At 35.1% G+C, this 17,314-nt stretch overlaps 1 protein-coding gene across 1 annotated transcript in view; it reads right to left on the reverse strand.

The window, feature by feature from the left end:
• The window catches only part of LOC101887413 (elongation of very long chain fatty acids protein 6), a 96,133-nt gene extending 78,819 nt beyond the window's left edge, over window positions 1-17,314 (reverse strand). The window contains exon 1 of the mRNA XM_059124391.1: window positions 17,068-17,314. The gene's annotated coding sequence lies outside the window, so the exon portion shown is untranslated. The remainder of the gene's footprint in view (window positions 1-17,067) is intronic.

Genomic DNA, 17,314 nt, shown 5'->3' on the forward strand with positions numbered 1-17,314 from the left:
ATAATGGCTTATATCGGCCCAAATGCAGTGAAATTTGGACGTACGTTTTCCTTTGGTGGAACTCGGCTCCGATATGTATATTTTTTTATTATAGTCCTTTTCTAAGTTCTATCATGCACTTTATAGCAATGTTATTTGGTATAAAAGAAAAACATATCTCCGTCACATTTGGTTAAAATCGTTTCAGAATTCGGTTATGCCTCCCATAAATTAGTTCCCTCGGAGTCCAAATTATAACTGCTCTAAAGCCAAATCTTGACAGGTGGTATGATCTACTTCAAATAAATTATTTTGTTAAGGGAGCTCTACTAAATATGCATAGTGGTGTAGAGTATCATATAGTCGGCCCCCGCCGACTTTTGACTTTTCCTTACTGTTTTATTTCATAAATTATCGGCTACAAAAAATTGGAATTCTGAATCATTGTATCGCCTTCATTCTATGGCGTCTGATATTTTTGTGACCCTCCCCTATCTAATTAAGTCCACAATTTGTAGGTAATTGTTTTTCTCTTTTTTTATTTTGCAAATTACGCTTTGTAAATCTCTTTTGGCTTTCTCACTTCACTCATAAATCATAATTTGGCAAATCGGAGATTTTCATTTGTCACGTGCGAGCATGTTTCTCTTTGCCATTAGTTTTAGTCATTGCCAGTCTCTAAAACGAAGAAACCTGTCGCCAGAATGACCAGCTAGGAGAATATAAAAGCGGAAAAAAATAACACAAGAATTACTTTAAAGCTCATCATCTGTGTGACAGGCAAAACAAAAAAAAAAATAAGTAACAGCAACAACAACAACATGATGGGCAGAAGTCAACAACATGGCCGAGCAACAAAACACTTTGTAAAATCATCAGCCTGCCTTACACAAGTTTTGCTTTGCCGCCATCATCACCGTCATGTGCCAGCTGGCTAGCTAATACACAGAAAACAATAACAACAACAATACGAGTCAGGAAATAAAACCTATGGGGGAATATAAGTCGAAAGAGACAGTAGGTGTGTTTGTGAACTCAATAAATTGTACAAATTGTTAAAAGATTCCTATCGATAACTCAAAAGTCCAATCAATGAGTTAAGAGAAAGAGAGAGAGAGAGAGAGAGAGAGGGATAGAGAGACACTTTTATTAGTTGTCTGCAAATCTGCCCCTTTTTTCCCTCAGCCATATGGCTACAGAGAATATATGTCATTTAATGCGGTCAAAACGTGCTTTATTGAAATAACGGTTTTAGACCCTAGGTCTCTTTGAACCAAATCCGTTTCAGGACATTTGGAGTCGATCTAGCGATGTCCGCCCATCCGTCTGTCTGTCTGGCTGGTGAGCACGATAACCCTCAAAGGGAGTATTTGATTTGGTCCAAACTTGGTACATCGTAAGTTTCAAACTTAGATCGAGTTCGAAAATGGGCAATATCGGTCCACTCCTTTTCTGAATATCCATGAAGCTCATAAAACGCAAAATTAATATCCGATTACATTCATATTATGCACATCTCAATATTTTCATCAAAACATGATATGTTATAAACATGGTAGAGATCGGACCATTCCTTCTGGTACCTCTCCCACAAAGGTTCAATGTTTCAAATAATCAAAACAATCATTACATCCGAAATAAGCATCTGGTTCTCTTTATATTTCACACATCCCATTATTTCTACTAACACAAGATCTGATGCGAAGAGGGGATATATCGGGCAACTTCTTCTGGTACCTCACACACAAAGGGTCAAAATTTTGAATATCCATGAAGCTGATAAAAAGCAAAATTAACATCCGATTCCATTCAGACTTGGCAAATTTCAATATTTTTATCAAGACGAGATCTGTTATAAGTATGGTAGAGATCGTTTCATTCCTTCTGGTACCTCCCCCACAAAGGGTCAAAGTTTCGAATAACCAAAAAGATTATAAAATCCAAAATAAGTATTTGGTTCTCTTCATATTTCACATATCCCATTGTTTCTACTAACACAAGATCTGCTGTGAAGATGGGATATATCGGGCAACTTCTTCTGGTACCTCCCACACAAAGGGTCAAAATTTTGAATAACCAAAACGATTATAAAATCCGAAATAAGCATCCGGTTCTCTAAATATTACACACAACATAATATTTTTATTAACCTAAGTTCTGGTATCAAATTGGGATATATCGGTCATTCCTACTGGTACCTCCATTCAGGCACATCTCAATATTTTCATCAATACAAGATCTGTTATAAAAATGACAGAGATCGTATCATTCCTTCTGGTACCTCCCCTACAGTTTCCAATACTTGTCATAATTGCGAAACAAGTCGGCTATATCTAAATATTTCTCTTAACCAGAAATCTCGGAATTTATGATTTCGTATAAAATTGGACATAAATGTTCGATTTCCTTTAAATTTTGCAGGTAGCAATATTTTTCGAAAACCTTTTGTATGAAGTTTTTTTATTAGCTTTTACTTAAAAAGTTATTGCACAGACAGAGCCATTGTGTGTCGAAGAGAAAGAGAGACACTTGCAATAGGTAGATATGGAGAAAACTAATAACAAAATGAAAGAGAATTGTCATAACGTGCAAATTAAAATCTTATCTAGATATATAATACATACACAGATACATACATGTTTATTTATATACCCATCTATGTAGATGTGTTTACACAGCCAAGTTTGTTAACAGACATGTTGTGCTATCTATTTTATTTTATTTTTGCTAATCCACCAACAAATACCAATTACTATTTGTTGAGATTGCTGTTGTTGCTGTTTGAATAATAGATACGAAAAACCTACAGACAAATATCAAAAAAAATATATATATTTGTTGTTATCTTTTCATTACACTCTAAATGTAAATGACCACAAACATGAAAGCTACCAGGGCAATAACAAAATGAACGCAAAATATGGAAATTATCGTTTGAAGAAGTCGCCGAAAATCCCCCTTTTAACATTTGGTAGAATTATATGTACAGTGATTTTAACATTTGGTAGAATTATATGTACAGTGATTCAAAAAATAAATAATTAATTAAATAACTGAAAATAACAAATATAGCCCTTATATCGGGGTCTATACGAAGACGTGGACCTGCATAGGCAACTTTTGTCATAGGCCATTACATTCGTATTTGAATAGAAACTTGAAAAAAAATCCGGTGAATAATGTAGCTAAAATCATCAAAATACCGAATATAGGGAGGTACCGATATATGGGAGCTATACGATGACCTGAACTAGCGTAGACAATTTTCTGTCACAGGCTGTAGTAGCTATTACGAACTTCAAATACGAAATTTCAAACATTTTCTGTGAATATTTTACCTAAAATCGTCAAAACAGCGAATATAGAGAAGTACCGATATATGGGGCCTATAAGAAGACGTGGACCTGCATAGACAATTTTCTGTCACAATCTATAGTACCTATAAGAGAACTTCAAAAGCGAAATTTCAAACAATTTCGTTGAATATTGTACCCAATATCGTCGAAATACCGAATATAGGGGGGTACGGATACATGGGGCCTATACGAAGACCTGGACTTGCGTAGACAATTTTCTGTCACAGGCTGTAGTACCTATTAGGAACCTCAAATTCGAAATTACAAACAATTTCGGTGAATATTGTACATAAAATCTTCAAAATGCCGAATATAAGGAGGTACCGATTTATGGAGGCTATACGAATACCTGGACCAGCGTAGACATTTTTCTGTCACTAACTGCAGTACCCATTACGAACCCTAAAAACGTAATTTGAAACAACTTCGGCATCAAAATGCTGAATATCGGGGGGTGTAAAGAACTCAAAAGGAACTCCTTGTGTGGATTTTCAGACAATTTCATTGAAAATTTTGGCAACAATCATCAAAATACCGAACATCGGGGGGGTGGGGGCATCTTCGATTTTGACCTGCCTGCAGACAAAAAAAAACTGATCAGTGGAAAATTTTAGCTTCCTATCCTACTCTAGCGTGATTATAAATGACGTACCGACGGAGAGGGCTAAATTGTTATTGGGTCTAAACTTATTATTTTTATGAGTTACAAATGGAATGACGAACCTAATATACCCTCCAAACTATGTATGGTGGAGGGTATAAAAACAAAACAAAAGAGCGAAATTTAAAACTCGTTCTGAGAGAATTACCTCGCACAGAAAGTACTGGAACGGACAACTTGTAATAATGTCAACAATATATGGCAATCCTTCAAAAGTCGATTGCTGCATGTCAGTCCGTCCGTCTGTCCATGTATTCTTGTGAACAAAATACAGGTCGCATCATTTATCCGATATTATACAGGTCGCACCATTTATCCGATTGAGATGCAATTTTCTAAACCAATTTTGTTTGGTCCAGGGACGAATCTTATTGAAATTGGTGAAAATCAATTGAAATTAAGATATAGCTCCCACATATATATCTTCAACCGATTTCGGGCCAATATAAGTTCAAATGACCTGCACCTTGGCACATCCGACCGAATTCAGTCTAGAAGCAAGTACATCAAAATTGGTGAAAATTGGTTCAGATATAGATTTAGCACCCATGAAATATATATCATCCGATTTGGTCTATAAACTCCTCACATTCGTAATATGCATTCGACATCAATGATTTTTGGTACCAGATATCTTATAGAGCTCGGAAAAACCTCTGCCAAATTTTATCGAGATCGGAATGAGATGATTTGAATATAGCTCCCATACATATCTTCAACCGGTTTCGTGTTAATTGTACGCCAAATGACCAATATCGGTCCAAATGACCTGCACCTTGGCACATCCGACCGAATTCAGTCTAGAAGCAAGTACATCAAATTTGATGAAAATTGGTTCAGATATAGATTTAGCTCCCATGAAATATATATCATCCGATTTGGTCTTTAAACTCCTCACATTCGTAATATGCATTCGACTACAATGATTTTTGGTACCAGATATCCTATAGAGCTCGGAAAAACCTATGCCAAATTTTATCGAGATCGGCTGAGATTTGAATATAGCTCCCATATATAGCTTCAACCGATTTCGGGTTAATTGTGCACTTAATGGCCAATATTAGTCCAAATGACCCGAATGTTGGCACATCCGATCGAATTCTGTCTAGAAGCAGGCATATCAAATTTAATGAAAATCGGTTTAGAAATAGCTATAGCTCCCATATATATGTTTCATCCGATTTGGGGTTTTAAGTCCCTCACATTAGTAATACGCACCGCAGAAGAATGATATTTGGTACCAGATATCTTATAGAGATCGGAAATAACTTTGCCAAATTTTACCGAGATTTGAATATAGCTCCCATATATATCTTTAATCCGATTTCAAGTTTATTGTGCAGATAATGGCTAATATCAGCCCAAATGGAGTGAATTTCGGGACATACATTTCCATTTGGTGGAACTCGGCACCGATATATATTTGTTTAGTACAATCCTTCTCTCCTGTTTAATACAATCGCAATGCTATTTGGTTTAATAGTTAAAAATGTCTCCGCCCTAATTAGTGAAAATCGATTCAGAAGTGGACATGCATCCTATACATTTGTTCCCTCTGAAACCTAACTATAACTGCTCTAAAGCCAAATATTGATAGGTGGTATGATCTGCTTCAAATAAATTCTTTTGTTACGGGAGCCCTACTAAATATACATAGTGGTGTAGGGTATCATATAAGCGGCCCCGCCCGACTTTTGACTTTTCCTTACTGGTTTTACATTCTGAAACGAAGTAGTTATAGAACTCTCACCGGGTGTAGTAAAAACTTCATGGGTGATGCTACTTAAGCAGCTTATCATCATGGCATGGATGTAATGTACCCACGTAAGCTACTTGGTGTTAGCGAATTTGATGACGTGATTATCAATCGACATTCACCACCTAAAGTCTGTGATATATTTTTAATAAATCTCCAATTTTTGTGAGTTTTAAAATATTCCAATCCATTTTTGAATTTTTTACGGGGTTTCTAAATTATTCTGGCAATTTTAAAAAGTCTATAATATTTTTTACTAAATCTCCAATTTTTGTGATTTTTAATATATTTCAATGCATTTGTGAATATCTTAAAGGGTCTGTAAATTATTCTGGCGATTTCCAAGATGCTAGCATCTTAATTACTCATATACAAGGAGGGTATCCGGTACAAATACTTGAAACTGGTTATAACTGCCTGCAATCAACTAAGACCCGGTTTATTAACTGTTATTAAGCCAAACGAATTATAGATTTTGAATATTATAGAGTCTATTTCGCTCGTCGATAAAAACTTTCATTATTAGTTAGAGAATCGCAGTGCTGAACTTTGGGACTATTCGGAATATCTATCAATGTTTATAGCGTTTTCAGAAACACCAGGCCCTTTATAACTTATATCCACTTATTGTTCCAGGTGTAGGTCTATACAGAATATATGACCTCCCTTTAAATACTATTGGAAACCAGTACTGGGATCGACAAAACGCCCCATACATGAGCTGTTAATTAAGTCGAAAGAATAATGGATAGTAAAAATTATAGTAGCTATTGCCGCTGTTGATAACACAACTCTAATGAATTAATTAATTGTTTGATTGCAACAATTCGATTTACAAAACTTTATAACTACATTCAAACATTTTTTCAGTTTTTTTTTTTGCACAACACAGCTAAAAATACGGGGAAATGACATCATTGATGTCGAATGTGCATGCACCAACCAACCAGCAGCAGCAGTGCTGGAGAGAGAAGTAGCAGACAAATGACAGAATGTCGTACCAACCAACCAACAAACACAACACACACAAAAAAACAGGAAGATTTGGTTTTGTTAATTTGTGTGCCTGTTTGTCTGTTAATCACACACGCGGTTTGACTAGCATTCCCCCGACCGTTCACCTGCTTGCCAGACCATCCTTCGTTGTCTATACCATAAAACCGCCGCCGCCGCCGCCTGTCTGACGATAGTTTTTAATCTGTCGGCATTGTAGTATTGTCTTTCTCTCTGCTGTGCTGCACACGAAAAGTCTCGTGCTATTCCTACGAATTCGTGAATGCAATAAAATGAAAAAATAAAATCGTAGAATTATTCTTCTCGTATATCACAACAAAAACAACAACAAATATTGTATGGACATCGGGGAGAGATGAGTATTAGATTTTGAGAGAAAAAAACACGCCGGGTTAGTTGTTGGCTGTTTGTTCTATTGGTGTGTGTGTCTGTGTGTGACGCAGCTCTTTGAAGGGGTGTGTAAAGAGCAGTGTTGCCAATTGCAGTGATTTTTTTTCGCAACATTGGGGATATTTGTTTAGATATGGAATAATGGATAATATTTTAAGATTTGTGATTTAATGGAAATGCCATGGAACAGTTACCAAGGTAATCTCATGCTATCATACGAAAACAATTTTATTACCCTCCACCATACATAGTATGGAGGGTATATTATGTTAGTCATTCCGTTTGTAACTCATCGAGACAATAATTTTTGACCCGACAAGGTACATATACATATTCTTGATAAGCGTAAAATTCTAAGATGATTTTGCCCTGTTCGTCCGTCCGTCTGCTGTAATCACAAAGGAGTCAAAACGAATAAATATAGGTAATTTAAATTTAGTAAAATTTTGCACCGATCTGTCTTTTGTCTGCAGGCAGGCCAAGTTCGAAGAAGGGCTATATCGGTCCACGATATCGTATAGCCCCCATATAACGGTACCCCCGATATTCCGCATTTGGACGATTTTAGACACATTTTTAAGTGGAATTCTCTGAAATTCCACACAAGGAGTTCCTTCTGAGTACTTTACCATCTGAAAGAGAATTTTCTATATAGGTCCACGATATCGAATAGCCCCCATGAAACGGTACCCCCGATATTCGGTATTTTGATGTTTTTTTAGGGACTTTATTTAGCGCAGTTGTTTCAAATTTCGCATTTAGAGTTCGCAATGGGTACTACAGTCTGTTTGAGAAATTTTCTATGCAGGTCCAGTTATTTGTATAGCTTCCATATAAAGGTACTCCCGATATTCGGTATTATGATGATTTTAGCCGCATTTTTCAATGGAATTGTCTGAAATTCTACACAAGAAGTTCTCTGTGAGTACTTTACCCCCTGAACGAGAATTGTCTATATAGGTCCAAAATATCCTATAGCCCCCATACAATGGTGTCCCCGATATTGGGTATTTTGATGTTTCTACCCCCTTTTTTCCAATGAATAGTCTGAAAATCCACTCAAGGAGTTCCCTCTGAATGCTTTAACCCCTGGAAGGGAATTGTCTATAAAGATCCATGTTTTGGAACAGCACTCATATAAGGATACCTCCCAATATTCGGTATTTTGATTGTTTTAGCGACATTTTTCACTCGAATTGTTTCAAATTTCGTATTCGAAGTTTGTAATGGGTGATACAGCTTATGTCTAAAAATTTCGTACACAGCTACACGTCTTCGTATAGCCCCCATGTAACGGTACCTCTCGATATTCCGTACTTCGATGATTTCAACGACATCTATCACCCGAATAGTTTTAAGTTTCGTAAACGAAGTTTGTAATGGATGCTACAGTATGTGTCTAAAAATTTCGCATGCAGGTTCATGTCTTCGTATAGCCCTCTTATAACTGTACATCCCTATATTTGGTATTTTGATGATTTTGGCGACATTGTTCACCAGAATTATTCCAAATTTTATATTCAAAGTTCGTAACGGGTATTATAGTCTATGACAATAAGTTACGTATAAAGTTCCACGACTTCGTATAGCTCCCATATAACTTAGTTTACCTGACTTTATTCGGTATTTAAATGATTTTAGCGACATTATTCGCGGGAATTGGTTTATATTTCGAATTTGAAGATTTTAATATATGTGGCAGGTCCACGTCTTTGGACTGTCCCCGTATCATATAAAAGGTATTTTTAAAAATTTTCAAGTTTCCTCCAAATTGTGGAGGGTATCAAAATTCGATCTTCTCTTCCAAGGAAGGAATTGTCCATCTGTAACTTCTATGCATTCGCTATTTATTCAAAAGGAAGATAATATTTTGTTTACATTCGAGCTTTTTGACGTATATGGAATTGCCAATATAAATCCACTGAGTTTACTAAATCCGGTAAACTGTAAATGTTCTATAATTTTAGCAATTCTAATGGTTAAGGGTATAAAAATACGTTCCCAATAAAACATAACACTCAATATTTTGTTGATTTTTCAATATCTCCGAAGTGTTCTTTATGTGATAATTTTCTGTCCAATGGCAACCCTCTTACTGTTTTAAAATCAACAGAAAGCGGAGAGAGAGAAAAAATGCCCCAACTACACCACATTAAAGCAAAAACAACGTGTGCTGAGATTTTTAAGAACAAATCTCCAATTGGAATTGGAAAATAGTTAGGAAGTTGTTTCAGCTGAATGTTTACGTTTATTAAACAATCGTATAAAATTCAATGTCAGTTGTATATTTTATGTTCTTTCATATTCTAAGCACGCAATGACAATATTACTGCTTTCTAACAAAAAAATCAAGTTCAGAATTTCCCTGTGTAAAAACGTTTAAATTTTTAAAAATATTTTTTTTTTTTTTTTTGGATTTTAAACAAAATAAAAATGTAAATATTTTATAAGTTAGCTCAACTAAGCATAAAATTGAGGTTTCTGTGGCATAAATGCTATTTCCGGTTATGGGGGTAATTTAACTGCTATTTAGACAGCGTCATATTTGATGGTGGTACAGTGACTCAAAGAAATATATGGAATATCCTTTTTATACCCTCAGCCATATGGCTAGAGATTTGATACGGCCAAACGTGACCCATCCAAATAACATTTTTAGACCCTAGGTCTCTTTGGACCAAATCCGTTTCAGGACATTTGGAGTCGATCTAGCGATGTCCGTCTGTATATCTGCCTGGTCGGCTTGTGCGCATGATAACTCTCGAAGGGAGTATCCGATTTGGTCAAAATTTGGTACATCGTTATATTATTATCAAACTTAGATCGAGTTCGGAGATGGCCAATATCGGTCCACTCCTTCTGGTACCTCCCTCACAAAAGATCGAAATTTTCAAAAAATATATTTTCTGCACAGAAAGAGAAACGATCATACGATTTTGCTCCAACTTTGTAAATCCTAGTATTTGCATCAGTGCTAGGTCAGGTGCGAAAATTGACTATGTCGATCCATTCCAAAAAGTATCTCCCCCACAAAGGGTCAAAAATTTGAATACTTATAACTCTTATAAAATCTGACGTAAGAGTTCGATTGTCTTCAAATTACGCATATCACAATATTTTCATTAACCCGAGGTCTGGTGTGGAGATGGGATATATCGGTCCACTCCTTCGTGTACCTCCCCCACAAAAAGTCAAAACTTGGAATATTCATGAAGATTATAAAACACGAAATTAACATCCTATTCCATTCAGACTTGGCACAGCTCAAAATTTCCATTAACATAAGATCTGTTACAAATATGATCGAACCATTTCTTCTGGTACCTCCCTCACAAAGAGTCAAAGTTTTGAATAACCAAAACGAACATAAAATCCGAAATAAGCATCCGGTTCTCTTCAAATTACACACATCACAATGTTTTTTATTAACCCAAGGTCCGGCGTGAAGATGGAATATATCGGTCCACTCCTTCTGGTACCTTCCACAAAAAGGGTCAAATTTGGAAACTATATGTAGCTCATAAAACAGGAAATTAACATCCGATTCCATTCGAACTTGGCACATCTCAATTTTTCCATCAACACAAGATCTGTTATAAAGATGGTAGAGATTGGACCATTCCTTCTGGTACCACCCCACATAGGGTCCATGATTTGAAAAACAAAACGCGCAAGGAAAGTGAAATAAGCATTCAACTCTCTTCAAATTTCACACATCCAAATATGTTTGCTAACGCAGGATCTGTTGTGAAGATGGTATATATCTGCGAACCCCTTCTGGTAGCTCATCCACAAAGAGTTACAATTTTCAATACTTTTATCTGTCATAACTTGCGTAACCAGTCGGCAATTCTTTACCACTTGCTATATCTAAATATTTCCCTTAACTAGAAATCTGATATGAATATGTAATTTATAAAAAAATTATGATTTCGCATAAAATTGGATATAAATGTTCGATTTTCTTCAAATTCTACACATACCAATATTTTTATCTGTAGTAGATGAGGTATGAAAGTGGAATACTTCGGTCCGTTATATCTGTTACCTAACTATCTCATATAAAGAATAGGAAGTAGTCGATATAGTCCAAATCTGACAATTTAATATATATATATATATATATATATATATATATATATATATATATATATATATATATATATATATATATATATATATATATATATATATACATATATATATATATATATATATATATATATATATATATATATATCAGTCTTAGGCCAGATACGAATTGGTCAATATTGGCCAACTGCTTCTGAACCTCCCCCTTAAACGGTCAACAGTTTGTATAATCATAACTCAATCATAATCATGGCAAATCCGACTGATACTATTTTAATTTTTTATTTCTTTATTTGATTATATCGTCTGAAACTGCTCGAAATTTGAGAAATGTTGATATTTACACCAACTTTGACATTTGCCTACTTTCAAACAATGAATTTTTTTGGTATTCCATTTTAAATAAAATACGCCTCGAGCCACTGTCCACAACAAGTGTAATTGTTTGATGTCAGTTATTTCAGGCGACACATGCTCGCTCATATGTCCAACAGACATACAAACATACATATATAGATAGATAGGTAGATGGGTATGAATGTTTGTTTATTGGCGCTACATTAGTTGTTTTTGTTGTTGTTGTTACTACTGCTCGTGGCTGGTGGAAAGTAATGACGGTGATGTCTGTGTGTGTGATATGGTATGTCATTCGTTTGATTATTTTTGCCGTCGTTGCTACTTTTTTTAGTTTTGAAAAATTTTAATTTAAACAACCACCCACATATATTTTTTTTTGGAAGATTTCATAGAACCTACTTTTTAATTCACACATTTAATTCAGAAAACATGCATTCATATTTTACAGCTTTTCATTTTCCAAAATGGATAGCAACATTTTCACAATTCCTTGCTGTGGACGTATTACTTAATCGATTTCATTGATTAAATAACATTTTGTCCTTTTGTTATGGTGGTATAACATCTACCACTCTTCTCTTTAGGGCATCCTTTTTTGCCATTACATACCCATTTTTGTTTTTTTTTTTTTTGATTTTGCAAATATCCTTGACTTGAAATTTCATTCAAGAAGATTTTTACCCCATTTACCGTATTCCTCTCTCTCTCTTTCGCTCTCTACTGTTTATTCTCAGTCTCTTTGTCAATTGTGCTCTCTCTTTATGTTTGATGTGAATTTTCCAATGAGCCGGAGAGTCTCTTTGATGTTGATTTTCCGTTAGCTGCTGTCGTTTCGTTACAGGGATGCCAATTCATTCATAAATACCCACATTGTTTGCATTTCAAGGGTTGAAAGGAAAATATTTGGCCACAGCTTCCAACCGGTATAATTTTCAAGCGAATACACATGAGAAACAAACCCTGACCGCTATAACTGCTATAGCATAGGTGTTATATTTTCATCCCAGATATAATGAGAGATTGAGGGGAAATTCAGGAAATTACATATATCATGTATTCGCAGGATATAATTAAGAAGGCAATCATTTCCATTGCATATACCCAAATCAAAGATGGAAACTATTTTCTATGCTGTTATATTTGATAGGGCACGTTACAGAAAATGTTGAATATGCTTACTTGAAATTAGGTTACCTTTTTAATTATACCATGAACAGTGCGATATAATAATGTTTATACATTTGCTATGCATTTTATTCAAAATATTTATGTTTATCGGTCCAACCTCCATAAAAAAAATCAAAACCACAATAGGTTAGGTTTGCAATAGAATTCCAAATGCCTTTTGGTTTGCCTATTACTTGCAATAAATGTATATTCTGCTTAGACTTAATGTTGGAAAAAAATCATTATAAAACAAACTATAAATAACATGTACTAAGAATGTTTGAGGTCGGACATTTTCCTTTTTAGGACAAAAAACGCATGCTTGGATTTGAAATTTAACCACAATCTTTTAAGCCAACCTCAATCCTAGGTGGGGATCGAAATTTTTTTTTAGAAAAAAAGCAACTAAAAAACATTTAAGATCGGCCGGGCCGAACTTTTATTACCATCCACCATTAGGAAATGAAAACATTTTTATATAAAAGTATCTGAATTCAAACATGTTTCACTTCAAACTACAAACCGTTTAGCCGTTTGACCGTTTGGATAATGCCGTTAAATTTAAAAAAAATGGGTTATGCCGTTATATGGGGGCTCTACCAAAACAAACGTATACTTCGAGGATTGTCATCTACCAAATCTTCTAAAATACCAAATTTGAAACAATTTCGTGGTTAAATGTAATTAGGATCATCAAAATACCGAATAGGGTTATATGGGGTCTATACGAAAAATTGGACCTATATATACTATGTTTCGGCACTGGAGCTAGAACCCATTATAACCTACAATTTTTAGACGAATTCGTGAAAAAATATGGCAAAAATCACCGAACTACCTAATATGGGGAAGTACCATTATATGGGGGCTATACAAAAACGTGGACCTAAATATTCAATGATCCGCCAGCGGAGGTAGAAACCATTATGACCTAAAAAAATTCTAATTTTTAGAGAAATTCGTGAAAAAATGTGGCAACATTTATCAAAATACCGAATATCGTGAGGTACCGTTACATGGGGGCTATACAAAAACGTGGACCTATACATACAATGTTTCGCCACACGAGCTAGAACCTATTATGACCTACAATTACCAATATTTAGACAAATCCGTGGAAAAATGTGGTACAAATCATTAAAATGCTGAATATCCGAAGGTACCATTATGTGGGGGCTATACGAAAACGTGGACTTATAAATACAATGTTTCGCCACAAGATTTAAAGCCCATTATGACCAATTTTTAGACAAATCCGTGAGAACATGTGGCAAACATTTTAAAAATACCGAATATCGGGAGGTACCGTTATATGGCGGCTATACAAAAACGTGGACCTGTGCATACAATGTTTCGCCACCGGAGCTAGAACCCAATATGACCAACAGCTACCAATTTTTAAACAAATCCGTGAAAGAATGTGGCAAAGATCTTCAGAATATCGAATATCGGGAGGTATTTTTATATGGCGGCTATACCAAAACATGGACCGATATATCTTATTTTCAATACCAAACATCCTAGACACAATAGAAATTGTTCTTCTTGTACTTCTACCACTTCTGCAGCAAAACAAGGCGAATTATTTTCGATCTTCATACTATTCCTAACTGTAATCAATCAATCAATCTTTCCATCAAGTCTCGCATTACTTATGGGGCTAAGAGAGGTTTACCCGGCAAAAATCCCTATTAAGAATTAACAAATAAAAGAGCAGTAAGTTCGGCCGGGCAAAACTTTGACCCATTTGGAACGAATTTTGAAATTTTCAAAAAATAAAATCCGTAAAAATTTTTGTTGAAATCTTAAAAATACCGAATATAGCCGTTGTACTGGGGTCTATACGAAGACGTGTACCTGCATAGTCATAAGCCATTACAATATTCAAATACGAAACATGAAAAAATTTAGCTAAAATCATCAAAATACAGAATATGGGGAGGTACTGATAAATGAGGCCTATACGAAGACCTGCACCTGCATAGACAATTTTCTGTCGTAGGCTGTAGTACCTATTAGTACTTCAAATACGAAATTGTAAACAATTTCGGTGAATATTGTACCTCAAATCGTAAAAACTCCGAATGTAGGGAGGTTCTGATATATGGGGCCTATACAAAGACCTCAACCTACATAGACAATTTTCTGTCACAGATTGTAGTTCCCATTACGAACTCTAAATACGACATTTAAAACAACTCCGGTGAATAATGTCGCTACAATTATCAAAATACCTAATATAGGGGGGTACCTTTATGTGGAGGATATACGAAGACGTGGGCCTGCATACACAATTTTCTGTCATAGGCTGTAATATCCATTACGAACTTCAAATACCAAAAATTGAAACATTTCCTGTAAATAATGTCGCTTAAATCACCAAAATACCGAAAATAGAGAGGTACTATTATATGGGGGCTATACCAAAACTTGGGCCTACATGATCCATTTTCAATACCAAAAGTCCTGAAAGACATAATAAACATTTGAGTAAAATTATATCAACCTACTTCATTTCCATCGGAAGCTAGAGTGATTTCCACAGACGGACGGACACCGCTAAATCGGCATAGAATTTTTTGCTGGTCATAAATATATATACTTTGTGGAGTCTAAAACGTATATTTCGAGGTGTTACAAGCAGAATGACAAACTTAATATGCTCTCTATACTATGGTGGAGGATTTGAAAACGAAACTTGAAAAAAAAAAAATCCAGTGGATAACGTAGCTTAAATCGTCCAAATATAGAATATCGGGCGGTACCGTTGTATATGGACTATACGATATCGTGGACCTATATATACATTTCTCGTCCAGGGGGTAACGTGCTTAAAAATAACTTCTAGTATGGATTTTTATACAATTCTATTGAAAAAATGTAGCTAAAATCATAAAAATACCGAATCGTGGACCGATAGCCAATCTTCGAATTTGACCAGCCTGCAGACTGATCTGTGCAAAATTTTAGCTTCCTATCTTTATTCGTTTTGACTCTAGCGTGATTGCAACATACGGACAGACGAAAGGACGGACGGACAGGTCTAAATCGTCTTAGAATTTTACGCTGATCAAAAATAGATATACTTTGTTGGGTCTAAAATTATTATTTCGATGAGTTACAAACGGAATGACGAACTTAATTTACCCTCGTCCATACTATGTATGGTGGAGAGTATAAAAATATTATTTTCCAATATTTCTATAAAAAAAATGAGTTTTTATCTCCAAAAGACCTAACAACCATAAGCCCCACATTTGAGGTACTTTGAATTCGTGTATCCTTGTCAAATACGCCAAACTATAGTTGATTTAAAATGTAAACAGCAAATAAACAACGCTTTTAAAATTCATTGAAAAAACAGAATTCCCCTTTTATTTCACGACAAATGGCCACCCACCCTTAAATAAACATTGCGCCCATCAAAAGCCGCCAAATGTCACCACTCGTCCCTCTCCTCTCTTCTTCTTCTGTTAACCATTCTTATTTAATTTTTTATTCAATTTTTAGAAAGTTGTCTTTGGTTTTTGTTTCTAAATTTCTTTTGAACCCAACTTTATGTTCACGCTTTTTGGTGTCTACCACCTCTTCTCTTCGCTTTTTTGTCAGTCTGGGTGTCTGTTTGTCTGTCGGGTGTTTAGTTGGTCGCTCAACTCATACTATTTTACTCGTGCAACCAAAAAAAAAATAAATAAAGGGAGAAATAAAAACTGCCACATCCACTTTCCCACACCAAAAAAAAACAGCAACAACAGAAAAAAATGTTATATTCGTTTGTTCTCTATTGGCGGCAGTCCTGCCCTTTGGAGAGGAACAAATTTTTTTTGCAAATGCCTCCAATTGGAAAACTATTTTCTCTTTTTCTGTGTGTGTGTGTGTTGTTTTTTCGAATGACAGGCGGGCGGGCGGCAGTACATTTGGCATATTCTGCTGGTCTATGGAGCAGATGTTGCTCTTACTTTCCTCTTTGGGCAATGAGGATGGTTGGTGGTTTTGGTGAGTGTGTTTTCCACTTAACTTTCGTAAAATTCCCCCAAATATTTTTTTCTTTCATTTTTACACTGTCTCTTCTCAACGAAGATATTCGTTGTGGTTGTGGTTGCTGGTCATGCTGCTGCTGCTGTTGTTGTTGCTATTAGTATGTTTTATTTTTTATACTTTTTTTCATTTCTTGGTAACTCGATAGTATGTTTATCCATAAGATTTGCACTTTTTTTCTCATTCGAAACATTCATCAATAGGAAGTGAAGTTAAAATGTAGACAGAGTAGCAGAATGAAAACTTATTCTATTTACATTTTGTTTTTTTTTTCGAAGGGATCGGTTAGTTGTTGTATTCAAAGATGTTTGGGTTACTTTCGTCTAACTTGCGTTTTCTGTTATTAGAATTTCACACTTTAATGTATGTTTTTTTTTTCAAGTATTTTATGTTTATTTCTTGGAAAAGAAGAAGAAACAAATGTTTGAATCACGAACACCGCACAAAATACACCGCCTAACCACGTTATCTCACGAGTTTTTTATGACTGTTTTCTTCTCGGAT

The sequence above is a fragment of the Musca domestica genome, unplaced genomic scaffold, assembly GCF_030504385.1.
Source record: "Musca domestica strain aabys unplaced genomic scaffold, Musca_domestica.polishedcontigs.V.1.1 29, whole genome shotgun sequence".
Lineage (NCBI taxonomy): Eukaryota > Metazoa > Arthropoda > Insecta > Diptera > Muscidae > Musca > Musca domestica.